Source organism: Crocodylus porosus, unplaced genomic scaffold, assembly GCF_001723895.1.
Source record: "Crocodylus porosus isolate Cpor-Errol unplaced genomic scaffold, CroPor_comp1, whole genome shotgun sequence".
In the NCBI taxonomy this organism is placed as follows: domain Eukaryota; kingdom Metazoa; phylum Chordata; order Crocodylia; family Crocodylidae; genus Crocodylus; species Crocodylus porosus.
This window is the reverse complement of record NW_017728932.1, coordinates 7,296,835-7,311,356: the sequence shown is the minus strand read 5'-3', so window position 1 is coordinate 7,311,356 and position 14,522 is coordinate 7,296,835.

The following is a 14,522-nucleotide window of genomic DNA, read 5'->3' as shown; positions in this document are numbered from 1 at the left end:
AGGAGGAGGAGGAGGAAAGGGAAAGGAAGCGGGGCGGGGGTTGTGCCTGGTGCTTGGAGACGCGCAGTTGCTTTTTGCAAGCGTTACGGACGGGCCCGGTCCTACCAAATGCAATAAAGACACGGGCCTGGGTGCACTAGTTGCGGGCAGCTCCTTGTCGCGCTGTTCGCTGCAGCTCCGAGTCACCCCCCGCCGGAGCAGGGCTCCCCGGTCCTGCCTCCTCGCCCAGGCTCTCCAACCCTGGCTCAGCAGCCCTCTAGTGCCAGCTCCCGGTGCTGCCCCTGCTCACCTGGCTGGAGAGTCACAGCCGCAGAGGTGAGAAAGTTTCCAGGCTGAGGATGCAACTGCTCTCACGTGCATCAACACCGTGCCAGCTCCAGCAAGGCCCCAGGAGAGAGGCCCGAGGCCTCTCTTAAAGAAGGGCATTGCCCCTGCCCAGAGCTTGTGAAGTCTACAGCCACAGATGCAGGTGCCTAGCCCTGGCCTTCGCCCTAGGGACAAGCTAGCAGCAGAGTTCAGATACGCGATGGAAAGCACGTGGACAGGAGCGAGGGTGGTTGGGTTTTTGTGTGCGTGTGTTTTTAAGTCAAATAATCCAAATTTTAATGTGCCCCTGGAGCAGACTTGCAGCAGGGCTGCATCCATGAGCCTGCGTGGCTTTAGACGGGCCGCTGATTGGGCCTGTGAACTTCTCGTGCATGCTCTGGTTGCCTGTGATACAGTATTTTCATTCCAAAAGACTGAACTACTCAGCAGAGATCGCTGCTGCTGGAAAAGCCCTGAGAAGCCCACGTCTTTACAGCTGCATCAGTTTACCATTGTTAGGCCTCATTCTCTAGCAGATGCTACATAAACAGAGTAGGAATTCAATCCAAGTTGGGACAATACCATTCCCGGGTGCACTTTCTTATTTTCTTTCTTTTTTTTCTTTTTTCTTTTTTTTTTAACTGCCCAAATATTTTCCCTCTCTAAAAATGAAAATTAAAATTAAAAAATGCCTTCAGAGGATTGGATATTTTTCATGACAGAGAATAGGATAGCAAGCCCTTTGCCATTATGTCTCCGAATCAAATATTGACAAAGGTTAAGTGACCAAATATTGCTGCTACCCAAAGAATATGCAAGAACCTGTATAAAATGAGTTGGTGGCCCCTTGGAAGTTTTTAGTGGCCACATGTCTGTATCAGAAAAAGCCATTGGCAAAAATCCTTACTATCCACACCGAAAAGGCAAACTGTGAATGACTATGACTGGCCTGAAAATTGAAATACTCTGCCATTTCCAGATAAGGAGTGAAGGCAGCTGCAGAAAGGTGTGGGGAAATCTACCCTGCATTAACCTGTTTGGGTTTGTCTTTTTTCTACCCAATCTAAAGATAAACACAGAAAAAGACTTCTGTTTTCACAGCTGCGAGGGCAGTACTTAATTGAAAAAATAATCACTCACAGAGTTGTGTACCAAAAATAAGAGCCACGTGGAACATCAGAGCTGGTTTTCTAGATCTCAGCATATTTTTAACTGCTGCTTATGGGATTTGGTCTTGGAAAGAGAGGACCCACTCCTGCAAGCCTTGCATTGTAGACAAATCACTCTGCATCACACATATCATGTAACAAGAATGTAACAAGACTTCTTAATGACAATATACTAATAAAAGCTCCCATTTTAAGAGATGATGACACATAACCAGTTCATTATGCATCCTTGCATAAGGAAAATGCATAAATTCTTAATTTCTATGAAAAAAAAATGCACTGAACCATGAACATTCAGTTGCTCAACTACTGGTATAACAACAGCCAAACTAAAAATGTTGCTGATTTCAAGGAACTGAAGTCAGCAATGACTTCCTGAATTCAAGGAACCTTGGCTGTGAGTTACAGGACATTTGCAAAGCAATTTTTTTTTTTTTATAGTACTATGCACAAGTTAATTATTTCAATTAGTAGATTGCTCTGTCTCTCTGATGAATCTACACGCAGGGGTGAAATCAGGAAGTCTGAATCAGTCTACCTTTAAGTAGAGGGAGAGAAGAAGATGGTATGCCCTTTCTCCCTACTGAGTGAGCCATCAAAACTAGAACCTCAGAGGGAGTTACCAAATGAAGCCTCATGACAATTCCAGTGCATCTGGATCCAGCAAGAGTTTTTGCTGGCAACACAAGTAACATGTAGAAATACAAGCAGCTAAATATGTATATTGGGACAGAAAACAAAGCTTTTCAAATCATACTGCATTTGGGACTATTTCCATTAGGTTTTCATTTGGGAAACAGCATTTGCTCCCTGAAGAGTTTAAGAACATACATGCAGAAGTTGGCCACACAAGTTTTAACACCCTCCTGGCAAGGTTGGCATGCGAGACGCTCCTTGTTTTGTTTTTTCTTGTGGGGTAGGGAATAGAGCTAAGGAAGGGAACAAAAGTGTCACCATTTTTCAGGCCCTCAAGATAACAAAATTCAACAAACTGCCATCATGTGGAACTAATGGCTGGATGCCACTGAGATGTCTTACCCCATGATCTTTACCAGGGTCACCAACAGAAAGCCTCTCCCCTTTGTCTCTTTCCCATTTGCAAAGGTCCTAAGAGGAATCAGACAGAGCAAGGCCCTTTCCTGTGCACTTTTCAAACTACACACAAGCCTACCTTGAATGTCCCTCTACATACTGCACATCCCACAGGAACCCTTCCATCGGATGTCCCTCCTGATCAACAGCAAGGTAGCTGAACCAGAACCACACACTTTTTGGGAAGATAAAAGAGGAGTCAGGAATTACAGAGGCCAAAATGCAAGAGATGAAAATGGAAACCTGCATGAATTCTTAAGTATATCCTATCCAGAATACTAAATAGCAATATGGCAGCCTCCATCATTATCCACTGGGTATCACCTGACTGGTTCTGCTGCACAGAGGAGGGATCTGCTTTCAATCAGCCTGCTGCCACCTGTGTGGTCTCAAGTGTTTCACTATTAACCTATCTGTCTGTTGATGCTATTGTACTGTCTCCTAGGTGATATGGGGGGCAAGGAACGTACTCCAATTTGCACACTAGGATAAGAAAAGGCAACTGGAGTGTGCAGAAGAAGGTGCCATATCCCACTGCAAGAGATCAAAAGAAGATTGTGCTATGTGGCATGGAAATCTTGAAGAAGAAAACCACCCACTCACCCCGGACTTACAAAAGCTGATGCTTTGTTTATAATGTGCAGCAATACTGTGAGACCTGAGGGAATTAAAAAAAAAAAAAATGCAATTTTCCACAGATATACAAAGCCTATGGAAATCCTCAACCCAAAGCATCAACCCCAACTCTGTCGATTTGGGGTCTTGGCTCAAAGGGAGACCTGCACCAGAGACAGCAAAGCTATTTTTCTCTCTCTGCCCATTTTCATTTTCCTTGTACAATGGCTGAATGAAAATGCTATTACAAAATAAACAAGAAAAGGAACAAAGAAATACTTAACAAGAATGGTGAGAGAAGGCCAATTTGTGTGTCTAATATGCTGGAAAATTTCTATTTCTGCCTAATACACTGAAGCCAATATCAGCAGTTTATATTCTGTATATATGCTGGCCAAAATAATTATTTCTCTCTTTCTGAGAAAAAAAAATTCCACTAAATCATGAATATTCAATGGATCAATTACTGCCATAACAGTCTTCTAGCTAAAAGCTCTGCTCTGTGAACACAACGAACACTGGCTGCCAGTTACAAACCTTTTTCCCCTCCAGAGTAATTTGGTTTTCTGAGGTTATGTCATCTGGATCATCCTCTCACTTACACAGGCATAAAGGCTTTGTATCGCCATTGAAAAACTGAAGCAGATGTTCTTCACAACTCTGCTGCATCTTCAGCACTCAGGGAACAAAAACCGGCTACAAATTAGTCATGGGGACACCTCCCAGAAGATAGAGCTGGTACAGCCAGCTCCTTGTGCAGCCTTCTCCACAGCTTCAGGTGAAGGCAATTATGGGAGACTAGGATGTTGAAGAAGAGGAGAGGAAGTGGCTGGAGTCCACCAACCCTCAGCGAGTTAAGAGTCCCAGGGGGTACTATCATTTTCCATGTATATCACAGGTTATAGCTCAGAAGTGTTCTTCGAGTCAGGGATATAGTATATGGCTCCCTGGCCACAGCAAAGAGTTTGGCCTGTTGTGTTTTCCTGGCTGAAAGCAAAATGTATATAAAGCCACATGACCTGCAGCGCTTAACTTGACCTTTGACTTTTAATCCCCCTGTGAAAACTGAAGAAAAATACCAGCAGAAAAAACCCCCCTTACCTTCCCCTCCAAAATCAAAAATCAAAATTCTGCCTGAATGACTGGCTTAGTGCAATTTGCTTCCTTGTCTCTCTTCAGGCATCTGCTAGCTGAGGCTGATACTCAGGAACAGTTACTCTCCCACATTTCCATTAAGCTCTTGAGGATTCCTAACTATTTAGATTTACATCTGCCACACTAGGGTCTTTAACCATTGCTGAAAGACTTTCTCTTCCCATCAGTTCTGAGAAATTCAGATCTCACCTGCCAGCTCTCCCATTTTTTTGAACGGGAGTTTGTTCACTCCAAAGTCAATCGTAAAAAAATGCTGAGTACTTCGGCAAGGTGCCAGTCATCGACTTCTTACACCTTTGGTTTTCTTAACCATTTGAAGCTCAGTCCTTTATGAAGATTAAGCATCTTGCAAGGAAGGGCCCTAAACACAGCCATTTTGAAGTTGATTCCCATTCCAGTCATTTGTGAGAAGTAACAAATCCAGGTATTTAACTAGAAGTAAATCTCTTTAGCCTCTGGTAGACGTTATATATATCTAATGACTGTGCTAGTCACGTGCTAAATTGTAACATGCCACACGTTAAAATAATTTATCTTCCAACAATGAGTCTCAAAAATTGAGATCCAGCCTCAAAGATGTTTTCTTCCAATGCCTTCTCTGGCTGTCCCTCTTCCGTGATGATTTGTGCATGGAGTTGAAGAAGGTCTCGTGTTCGCAGATGCTTCTGAGCCTCGCCACCTCCTCCTGCAGCTCCCTTACCTAAGATTCCTGAGACAAACCTCCCAAAACAACTCTTGCAACCCAGTGGTCTTTGGCAAGGACACGAAGAGCATAGTCCCTGCAAAGCCTACATGGAGATGGTCAATGGCTGTATCTGGACAGAGCTCACACAGGTACAGGCAGGAGGAAGAGCTGGCAGTAACAGGGGTTTTGGCATTGCAATGTCTTCCTATCATCCTGTTGATTCTCCTACTAACTTCTTCTTCCTCTTTTGCTGCTACTTCCTAGAAAATCCCTCCTCCTTTGTTTGCCTGATTCCATTCAGCAAGCTGACAGTAAAGGCAGGGTAAAAAAGTGGCTGGGCAGACTCCCCAGAGCACTCCCGCTCAAACTCCCCTGTTGACCATTTCACTAGTCCTAGTACTGCTGGCTCTGGTGTCATTCTGACTATGAGAGTGGCCGAGCATCTCATTAGGTGTCCCAGAAGAGTTTGAGCTTTGCCGCTCTTGCCCCCTACTCTGCACAACATTGCGGGAACAACCCCTTCACCCAGGGGCAGTTCAGAGCTCATTTCTCATTGGCATCACAGTTAAAGTGGCGCAATGGGAGGAAAGGGCTGATAGCCCCTGACAGCAGGTCTCTAGCTCCCCTGGCTGGCAGAATGAGTTCCTGGGGTGCTTTTTACTGCTATGGATAGCTTGCCCAGCATATGTGAAGCAGGTCACATGGCACCAGTTTCCATCCAGCAACTTTACTGTTGCTTAATGGAAGTAACGTCTGCCAGAGGCTTTAGTTCCAGGCATCCAGACTTCTCGCACTACAGGAACAACTGCTTCATGTAAGTAATTTCCTTTTCAGCTGAATCATTAATGATTTGGAAGGGTACATTTTTAACCTTACATTTGCTGCATTCTGGTCACATTTCATGACATTTTAACCTAAGAATACGACTGTAAGCTACTCATCAAAACATGACACGTTAATGAAAAGGAATGGAAAATGGTCAACATTTTCCATCATACTTTTTTTTTAATTTAGCTTCTGCCATTTGGTTATGGGCCTTTAAAAAATTCAAATAGTTATTTCACCAATTTCCACCACTTTAGGCATCATTGTATCTGAGGATTCTGAAAAGTTTTAAAATCTCCGAGACTACAGATGAAAGAATTCATTCATAAACAATGAAAATATTGGCCTAAAAACTAATGCATTCTTTACCTTTTATCATTTTTTATTTCAATATTTGAGCTGGGATAGGAAGACGTTATATTACCACCATATTATTAGAGCTACTCAGATATCTTCCAACTAATTTCTCGTTGCAACCGAAATGCCAAATTATTGAACCTGAAAATGATCACAAGAAAGCCTCAGTTTGATAAGTCTCCCCATTTGAAATTTTTTTTTACAAAATTGTTTTGAAATTCTTGCAATATATCATTTTGATTTTTTGTTAAATTAAAATTTTGTTTTCTGGTTTGAAAGAAAATTAGTATAAAACACTTAAACAGCATTATATATAACATGCTCAGCTTTGAAATTACTCAGCATTACTCAGCATTTTCAGTTTCCCCATCCAAAATGTTCAAGAATGTGACTTTTCATCTGAATATGAAAGAAGAAGAGTTTTCAAAATCTCAAAAGTGTTAGGATAATTGGAAAAAAGTTTCCTACCATCTCTACATATTATCCCAGTTAAGATGGTATTTTAGACTCTCAAGCTTGAGTCTATTTATCGGTTATATCCCTTTGATATAGGGGAGGTAAAGTTGTGCCCATTTTACAGGTAGGAAATTGAGGTAAAAAGAGTAGGATCCAGATTCTCAAAGCGTTAAGGCACCTTCCATTGAAATCAGTAGGAGTCAGGCCTCCAACTAGATCTAAATTGAACTGTCCACAGCCATGCAGGGAGTACGTGTACATGTTCATTAACATGCCGTAAGTATGGCGCATTGTTTAACTTAATTCACCATAACTGGCGCTACTGCATGTTAGCCCCAATTAATTTATATGATGTTAATCTGCATTAGACTAAATCTAGTGTACAGTAGCACAGCTTTGCCAGCCGCACTACTGCACAGTAGAATTAGTCTTCTGAGCACTGTCTTGTGTAGACATGCCCAGGGCATCTGTGGTAGAGGAGGGGATTGAGCCTGGGCCCCTGAAGTTCCAGACTATAATTCCCAATCACTGGCTCCCCTTCACAAGAAACTATACAATATTTTGAAGCCAACAGGATGAAGGGAAATCCAGAAGTTTCACAAAAACTATTCTTAACATAAACCTGCTCCCACTAAGATTGATGTAACAGAACATAGGTTCAGTGCACATAAACCAGTTTCAAAATGGCTGATAAACCTGGCTGAATGTAGTATCAGACCTAACTGATTTGGGTCCAACCAGCTTATGCAGTGTCTGTCCCAGTCCCCTTCTCGGTTTAAGTTAAACCAGAGTCCCCCAGCATCCCAGATGCTTTGCTGCCTGCCCCACCCCTCTGCTCCCCAGCCAGAGCTCTGGTGGAGACCGACCGCTGGCACAGCAGGATCTGCCCAGCTTCCCCCTGCCCCACTCCCGCCTTGCTGCTCAAACAGGGATCCCCCGTCCCTTCCAGCTCCCACAGCATGGACCCCAACCCCACAGAGCCTAGACATGTGGTATGCTAGCTAATGCCGAGAGGTTTCTGCCTGTGCGTGTCTCCAGTTTCACTGGGACAAGCAGACAGAACAGTGTCCACTGCAAGCTTTTTGGAGCTAATAAACAGGTCCGCTGGCAATGTCCCTCCATTCCTCCCTTGGTAAAAGCCATCTAAGAAGAGCTTGAACTAACAAGGGAAGCTTTTGTTTTGTTGTTGGGCTGATAAATGCTGTTATCAGCCCCCTGTTGGCTTCCTCACCTGTCAGGTTTGCAGACAGTATGAAGACGCAGGGAGAGGAAGTTTGAAAAGCTCAGTATCATTAGATGCATGCGCTGCACACCCTACCTTTGCCTCAGATTGCTAGCCCAGGCTGGGGTCCGGCAACATTCCCACCCCTTGAGCTGCGATCAGGGAAAAGCCTGGGACAGTGCAGACAGTGTGGGGATTTACACCCCTCCCTAATCAGAGTGTCCTGACAGGGTCTGGCCAGGTCCCTCTTCAGCTGAGCACTTTGGAAGGGAAGGGAGGGCTGCTCTAGTGCCCCCCAGCTTCTAGCCTGAGCTACTGCAGGCATGTGCCTGCATTTCTTCAGTCCAGAAGGAATGTCTGTGTGGTTGCAAACTGGTTCAACCTGCAAAGATTGAATCAATTCAGGCTCAGCCTTTTTGAATGTCTGTACCTAGCCCAGCAGAATTAAATATTTGATAGTGCAGGTAATAAGACAGAAAAGCCCTTGCACCTCTTTCAAGGTTCATCTCTCAGTAATGGTCTGATCTTGCTTCTGTTGAAGTCATTGGGAGTTTGGCCACCGTTTCAGTGGAATTAAGATCAGATCTTAATAGAAATGAAGGTAAGGCATACAATATTGCCCCTGCCTCCACAGTATTACAGAACTGTTAATGCCTTTGCAGCACTTATAAAACCATTCAAGCACCTGCAAAATGAAATACCTCTTGGTAAGAAATGCTTCCTGTTTAAGTTGGCTCAGAGTAGGCTCCTTAGCCTTCTAGGCAATACTCAAGCTTCAGAGCACTGCTCACTATTTTACCTTGCATTAAGGCAGCTGATTTAGTATTGGGTGTATTCCACAGGGAACAGAGAAAAAAAGCACGCCCCCCTCCCCCACAGGAACTTAGCAGAGCTGCTCCATAATCACAACTGGAGCCTTGAATCCCAGCTTTTCTGTGCTCCTCCTGCAAAGGGGCTAATGAGTGATGGGCCCACAGTCCTAGATAAGTTGGCCTTCCAAAAACCCCATGTCCACAAGCCCAACTTTCAGGGGCATGTCTTGACACTCAGTCACACAATTCTTAGGATGCAGGGAATGTGTCCAGCGTGCAACCTCCCTATATACTGTGATCCCACACAGCAGTAAAATTGCACTGCAGCTGGGGCCATATGGTACTGCAGTGGGGACAGGACAGTGCTTGTGTCTACATGTGCATTTACTGCGCAGTAAGTTATTTGCCAGTAACCAGTTTTTACACCAGTGTCTACATGGGTGCAGGTGTTACAGCTCAGTAATGATGTGCGTGGACTGACTTGGGACTAAAGTTAGTCTCAAGTCAGTTCACACACACAGGGTTACTGTGCAGTAAGGTGTCTACACATGCCTTACTGAGCAGTAACTACTCCGGCATAAATTTGCTACCTGCATGATGCCCAAGTCGATGTAAGTTGCCACAGTTACTGTGCAGTACAGACACACACACATGTAGACATGTGCCTGTACTGTGCAGTAATTTTTGGTTACTGTGCAGTAACTTAAATTACTGTGTAGTAACTGTGCATGTGTAGATGTGCCCAACATGTAAGAAATCCAGTGGCTCCACTATGGACAGGATCGTTCAATGCTATTCAGTGGGGAGAGGAAAGATAGGATTACTCCTCTATTCTTAATCTGGACATGAACGTCAAAGCAAAAAACAGACATCTAATTCTGCCTCCTTATCTAATGAAACCCTTCTTACATTACTGCCTATGATATGAAGGCAGTAATTTTCAGATTTGCATCCGTTAAGTAGGGCTTTTTAAAAAAAATATACTACTGAGTTTATGGGCTAGAGTCTGTGAATAACCTGCTTCTGTATGTCTTTTTAATGAGATTCTTTATAAGATAATTAAAGTCTCTCTCACACTGTATTTGTGCTTAAACTATGTTATAATAATGCTAGGGCGGTTTTTACCCTGCTGCGATGCTGAATGTTAGTTGACCATCTGGAAGCAATAAACCATCTTAACCTTAAAAAATTTAAACCTTCCAATAAAAAAAAGTTACCACAAATTGCAACAACTACTCATTGGATGCCAATGTACTGGTGCGAGCGCATCACGCTAATTTCATCTCAACGAGAGCTACAAATAAAATCCCTGTTACAGGATTTAAAGAAGCTTCTTATAAAAATTTCAATAAGCCTGCATCCCAGCCAAAAAAAAATATTTTTTTTTTTAAAATCCCATACCACTTCAAAGCAGTTCTTAACATTTAGAAATTCAACTGGGTCAAAAAACAGAAATAAGTTTTTACGCTGAATTAAAGCAGCACATTCCTTCCTGACATGTAGTCCTCCTCCCTGATATGGTATATATATGGGCATCATGTATAAGTCCAACATATGTGCACTCCTCTAGACACTTATGCAACATGCCTGTGATAGACAGATAGATAGATAGATATGCAAGGCTTCTTTCCCTGGCTCTTGGAAAGGCAGAACATATTGTATAGTGCCTAGAGGACCCCCCAAGATGTCCAAGCATTCTGTCACGCGACTTTGAGAAGGTCATGCAAGGCTGCATTTGCAAAACAGCTCAGGTCCAGATTTTTGAGCATTCAGCACTAACCTTTGGGCCAGATCCCAATGTGCACCTGCCAATATTGCTAAGCTCTTTCAAAAGTCTGGTCATTTATTCTGATGTCAAAACAAGAGCTGTGATCATTTGTAGGTCTGGTCCCAGTTGTTATATTGCCATTTTTAAAATCAGCCTTGCAAAGCACTTTGCAACTCCCAGCTGAAGAATACTGCATAAGTCTTAGAAGCACTGGTCCTGAGCAGAGTATTTTCTGAGGTGTGGCTAACTGCAAGACTCAGTATGGACAGAAAGTTTCTCCCTAGAGCAGTGCCTCACAGAGAAATGAGGGATATCCAGTACTTATCCCTGTGTGCTCTCATGAAGAGTTAAATCCTGTCACCATCTTTTGTCTATTGACTATATAAGGCTACTGGGAAAGATGACGAGTTCACAGCATCACCCGTTTTCTGATGCTTTCTGGCCCCATGTCTCTTTTTCCATTCAGCTCCAGTACTGTAGTCAGGCTCATCTAATGTCCAGAACAGCAGAAGCCAAGCTTTTTGCTGGGTGTGCCACAGATCAGCCCCACACCCTCCCTGAATGCTACTCTGATGCCCCTCCTCTGCCTGATCTGCTGCTCCAATTTCCATTTGATACTCTGTGCTCCCTGCCCCATTGCTTGCTCTGCCCACCTGCTGCTGTGCTGTCTGTCCCCTCCCTGATCTGTCACATGGGACACAGACATGGCCCGAGCCACTTGTGGCATTCATCCTGCAGGCTGGCCACACCTGGTCTAGAAGGAACTAAAGCAAACCAGCTGGCTACAGGTTCACTTAAAGAAGCTTTTGGTAATGGAGATGTAACTAAAGCAGGGCAACCAGGGCAGCTATCATTCTTGATACCAAAAGGTCTATTAACTACTGTTTTCAAGGAAAACAATGCTCTCCCTTCAGGAGCACGTGTTGTCTCAGATATCCACAAACCTTCTCGACTGCAGCGGGGGTTACCACCGACTAACCGTGAGAGCAAGTAGCCACCTACTTCTTCAGCCTCTGCAAGAGACGGTTGAGAGGCTACCTTGTGGCTGCCTGTAAATTCATCACGGGGGCACAAAAGGGAACTGGTGAGGCTCTACTCACCAAGGCGCCCCTCGGGGTCACAAGAAGTAATGGCCATAAGCTAGCAGAGAGCAGAATTAGACGGGACATTAGAAGGAACTTCTTCACAGTTAGAGTGGCCAAGGTCTGGAACGGGCTCCCAAGCTAGGTGGTGCTCTCCCCTACCCCGGGGGTCTTCAAGGGGAGGTTGGATGGGCATCTGGCTGGGGTCATTTGAACCCAGCACTCTTTCCTGCCTATGCAGGGGGTCGGACTCGATGATCTACTGAGGTCCCTTCCAACCCTAACATCTATGAATCTACTTTCCAGGCAAGGTGGGCTGACAGAAGACACAGTACAGCTGTGCTCCACTGTCTGGTGACTGCCAAGCCAATTGCTTTCTGCTTTCGCATACCAACTTCTAACTAGACTAGGTCCATTTTGAATGAGATGATGTCGTCTACTTCACCAGGTACCTGCAAAGCATGATTTTACTATTTCTGGCTTGCTATGAACCCGATTAACCTGGAGTACTAGGATGTGTTGTCCCAAAGATGACAGTCACAGGAAGTGGAGGCAGGGCCATTATGGGTACTAGATACTGGAGGCTACTCCAGTATCTTGGAAAGTTGCTGCCAGTCTTAATAATGGGGTCTCCGTAGGCACAGATAACCCTAACATCACTTCAACACCTCTCCAAGCCTGTTTGTGCAATGCTGGGGTCTTTTGGCTTGGTTGCAGAGGAAGGATTTCTCATCCAGAGAGCTTAGTCATGACTCCCTGCTTGCTAACAATACAACACTTGGAAGAACTTTGGGATGTCAGATAGAAACAATGCTGCCCTTTGTTTTCTGCTTTCCTTAACTGCTTTTTAGCATTTTAAAGCACAACACACTCAAGAAAGCTTGTAAAACTCCTCATAAACTTGATGGTACCATAGGCTTGTAGAATACCTTCTAAAACAACGGATAAAACTAATCTTGGATTGGTCACAAGAAATCACTAACATAGTTTGAAAAGCTATTAGCCTTTAAACCAAAAGCAACTCAGAATTTGATTTGGGAGAAGGGACTATAAAATACTGAAATTGTTTGGCAACTCTACATGGATAATGGGTATAAGAGGCTGGAAGAGATTTTATAACTATTTTGTTCTGTTACTTAGCTTTGTTTTACACTGTGTCTGCAATCTGCATACAATTCACTTTAAATAGCCAGGAAATCTGAAAGAAGCTTGCAGAATCCATAAACAACACAAATTTGCTGGAAAGACATACTCCTTTGTTATACTGCAGAGGTAATCAAGCCAACATGGTTATGAATAATTATCCACTGCGATTACGTTAGGCATTGCAGCTTTAAAGAACTTCATAAATATTAAGGTTAATTAAGACTGATATTAATTAATCCCCAGACAGACGCAAGCAGCATTATATCCATTTTACATATGGGCATGCTGAAGTATATACATCACACTAAGACTCCAGACACGGCAGCAGGAGGAATGTCTGGACCAAAAGAAACGAGGGGAGTAGAGAACAGACCAAAAGGGAGGTCTACGCCACGTCTGGACCCCAGTGCAAAGTTAGTTTTGACTCATCTCACCTCCCCCACTTCCCCTAGTTTTTCTGCAACTCTCACCCTGCCCTTCCATGTTGAAGGTTTTTTCTAACATTTTGGGTGCCAATAAGTGGAGCAAACCACCCTTAAGATTCCCTTAAATTCCCCAAAGCCACAGAGGGAGCAGGTGCAACAAGTAGATTTCAGGAGGAGTCCCTGGCTCCTACTCCTGTGTTCAGACCACACTTAAGGGAAAGGCTTGGAACATGCTACGGGATGAAAACCCCATAACAGACCTGAGCTTCAGCATCGTCAGAGATGCATTTCAGTGTAGGGTTGTTTGCGGCCTGTGCAGCTTATCTGCGTTCCTCAGATAGAGAGGATACCGCAGAAGGAATAATATTTATGGGAAAAAACATTTCTGGTATTTGGTAACCTACTATGTGCAAAGGCTTATTTTTATGACAAAAATGAACTTAGCTTCAGTGCCTTGTGGGGTGGGGGGATGCACAGATAATTAACTGGAGTGATTGCTCTTCTTGTGTGGCTGCACCTGCAAGTTTTGGGGCATGGAAATTAGCAGCTCGGTGGCACGAGTGATTTTATTTGCCTCCTCATCACACACAGGACTGGAGCCTGACAACCGTGCCTCTTGTAAAATCAGCTACTTGCCCTGCTCTTGCACTGCCACAAGCCATGGCTGATTTTACAAGATAAGCAGCAATGTGCACCCAGCAGTGCCAGCCCAGCATCAGACTTTCAGCACTTATGTTTATGGGGTGCCCTCACTTTCACCAATGTCGTTTGTTTGTGTTCTGTTCACTCCTGGTCTATACAGGTTTCTACTGACGGCAAGGATGGCAAAGAAGTCTGAACATTATGGGCACAACTAGAGGCAAATGCCAGCATCTGGACCACCATCTGAGCTGCAGCCACAGGGGCAGAAGCCCCACTGATACTCACCTAACATTTAGTCCTCTTACAAAAAAGTATTGTGCTGCATGGAGTCTGACCAGCTTCCTGCTGGCTGAATACTCCAGGGGGTCAAGCCGAGTCCCTGGGGAGGTCATCTCCTTTGTCATAGCTCTGGGTGGGCAGGAATAAAAGGTTCTTTCCTCCTCCTTCTGCTTAAAAAAAACACCTTCCCTCTGCTCTTTTTTTAAAACCTTTTTTTCCTGTGCACATCTGCATCGATTTGGAATTCCTCTTCTCCTTTCCATTTCGTGTACATACTCCCACAGTTTAAGGTACAAGGTGTGCAGCAGAGTAAGGAATTGCCTGTGGTGATAGTTGATCTACTCAACTATCCTGGTCCCAAGCATATCTAGATGCAACCATAGCAGCAGCAAGGCTCCTTCTTGGTAGAAGATTATGGAATACTTTACGGATTGGAAATCTCTTTTTAACCACAAATATCATTCAGGGTTTAGATGGATAATCCAG